Source organism: Propithecus coquereli, unplaced genomic scaffold (assembly GCF_000956105.1).
Source record: "Propithecus coquereli isolate 6110/MARCELLA unplaced genomic scaffold, Pcoq_1.0 Scaffold5, whole genome shotgun sequence".
Lineage (NCBI taxonomy): Eukaryota > Metazoa > Chordata > Mammalia > Primates > Indriidae > Propithecus > Propithecus coquereli.
In genome coordinates, this window is record NW_012150840.1 from 9984002 (window position 1) to 9986964 (window position 2963).

Below are 2963 nucleotides of genomic sequence, written 5' to 3' on the forward strand. Positions count from 1 at the left end.
GAGTAAGACTCTGTCTCAAAAAAAAAATGTCCACTAAATTTCCACGTGAGCTTGGCAGGGGACAGACATTCACACCACAGCAGTACTTTTCCATGCACATTCACCAATCCCTAGTTTCTTTCCTTTTGATCTCACTTTGTACTTTCCATGCCTCAGGCAGGCCTGGGTTACCTTCAGCCAACGGAACAATCCCTAACTGTTAATTTGTTAAAAGCTTACTATCCCTAGAACTGTAAATAGGAGAAGGGCAACACCTCTATATGAAGGCATGTAGGGTGGACATCGCTTAGTGGCAATATACTGATCTGATTCATTTTTCATTTTTTAAAAACAAACCTCTTATTCCTTGGCCAATTAAATGCATTTCCTGCAGCACCTCCTAAGTACGTGGTGTGGTCCCTGCAGGCCAAATGCAGAATTATAGACTCACCTTTTTGCACTGTCTCCATTGCACACTCCGCACGTTTCTCTACACGTGAGGGAGTGCTCCTGCTGCTGCTCCTCCTGTGAGTGGCTTCTTAATAATTAACTGGAAAACCTGTGTTCCCACCCTGAGGTCCTGGCTGTCCCTGTGTTTCAAGGACGATCAGCTGGATTTTCTTTTGCTTGGAGCACAGACCAAAGGGACAGAGCCGACTGTGCCAGTGGGAATAGCCTCAGGGAGACAAAGGACACCTAATTGTATGACCCGCTAGTCTCAGTATCCCTACCAGAAACAGAGCGTTTACCTGCTCTGATAAGGAGAGGTTTATGCTTTTGTTTAGTAGTCACATGAAGGAGAGTCAGAAATGAGTGAGACATGGTGGTGACCGGATTCTCCTCCTGTTTGGTTTGTGTGCTTCCCCCTGGGTAGACGTTAATGGATGAGGCAGGAGACCTGGGAAACAACTGGCTTCTGACCCACTCCCCAGCTGCCCGCCCCTGTGAAGGATGTACCCCTCTATTCATCTCTGGAGGGATGCAGTTCTCCCCCAACCCATTCCACCCCACCCAGCTCAGCATGGCCTGGGCTGTCTGGTTTGGAGCTCACAATGAATGACAGTAGTGGACAAAGACTTGCTCCCGTCCTGTCTCAGGGAGCCAGCCCAGGGGTGTGTCGCTTTGATCTAACAGGAAGGTAATTAAACCCACCGGACAAAACAGCTGCCCTGGAGCCCTCAGATGAAGTCCAGCGGCCCCGTGGAACCTTGTGCTTCTGCAGTCTGCCATGATGAAGCTTCGTAGACCCCCAGGCCTCTGCAAGATCTCCCCAAAGCCAGAAACTCTGTGGCTTTGACTCCTGGAGGAAAAGCTGCTGACTTCTCTTATCTTCCCCCACCCCTGGCAAGCAGAGGTGGAGGGGTGTCCTTTGCAAGGGTTTGGGCTAGAGGATTCAATGGCTGGTCTTGCATCTTGGAAGAGAGATCCACTCCCAGAGATCCAAAGTGACTGGGAGAAACTGGCTGTCCAGACTCCCAAGTGAGTGTGGATGGGTGTGGGTGGTGTCAACATTCCGGGTTCGGTTCTCCTGACTCTGCACATCCCACCTCCTCTTCCCTTCCCTGGACTTGGGCTTCCATTCATGGCTACCAACTCTTCTGACCCAGAAATGAGCTTCACCACGCCACCTTGCTGGATTACAGATACTCAGGGGAAGTTGAGGAAATACTCCAAGCCTAGGAATCCTGGGGGATGGGGTCTTAATCTGCTAAATCCCCTTGTGGCAAGCTCTACCTGCCACTGTCACCAAACGTTTAAATACAGTCTAGCATTCTGTGGGCCTAGCATTCTGTGTCTCTCTGGCTTTGCCTCCTGGTGAGATCTGGTAACAAGGCAGGGAAGTTGGGGTGATTCAGGGATGCTCAACATCGGGGGCTCGAGGTGACACCCAGGCAGCTGCAAAGCCATGTGCTTGGGGCCTCATGCTCTCTTTGCACTCTGCCTCTCTTCCCCTGGAGGATCTGACACCTGCCTCGGGGCTTAGAGTCCTCCTAGGAATGGACTCAACCTGCCCCTGTTATCCTGGCAAAACTACGGCTGATGGGCCCTGGAGTGTCCAAAAGAAGACCCTTCCCCCTTGCAGAGCAGTGACCCCATTGACAAGACACCAAGGAGAGGAGCTTGCCACACACTCACTATGCCAGCAGCTCTGGGGGGCTGGTGGGGAGGGCTGTGATGGCACAGGCCAGGCCTCTGCTTTGCCACTTGTTGACCCTGTGGCTTTTGAAAAGTCGCTATTTAGAATGTTTTATAATATGTATTTATACACCGTTATTAGGTAGGAGAGAAGTCTCTCCAATCTCATGAGGCTGCTCAGAGCCCTTGTAATTTTGAGTTCTCTGATCTGGGAACTTGCAGCCCTGGAATCCACTGAAAGTTGCTATCACTGTCACCAGTGCACAAGAACATACAAGGTCAGGTTCTGGCTCAGGTGGAACTCAGCGCTATGCCACCCTCAGAATTTTCTTTGAAAACAGGAAATTTTGGCTTTAATATGAGAACAGGAAAGGCAATTTATCACCCCAAGGAAAAGGTAATTGTGACTAGTCATGGTCGCTTGGAAGGCTTTCCTAGTGAAGGGAAGATGTCCATTGTCATGTTCAACCTGGCGTCTGAGGCCATCGGCCAGCACCACGTCTTTCCATCTTCATTCAACACGTTTATTGTGATTCTGTTGTGTGAGATCAAGCACCTACCATGCACTTATCCCTATTGCTTACTGTTTTTTTTTTATTTATTGTGAAATACATAAAACATAGCATTTGCCATCTTGACCATTTGCAAGTATGCAGTTCAGTCGTGTGACATATATTCCCCTTGCTGTGCAACCAATCTCCAGACCTTTTTCATCTTGCAAAACTCGAACTCTGTACCCGCTAAACACTAACTCCCCATTCCCTCCCCCTATCCCCTGGTAACCACCATCCTACTTTCTGTTTCCATGAATTTGACTACTTTGGATACATCACATAAGTGCAATTATT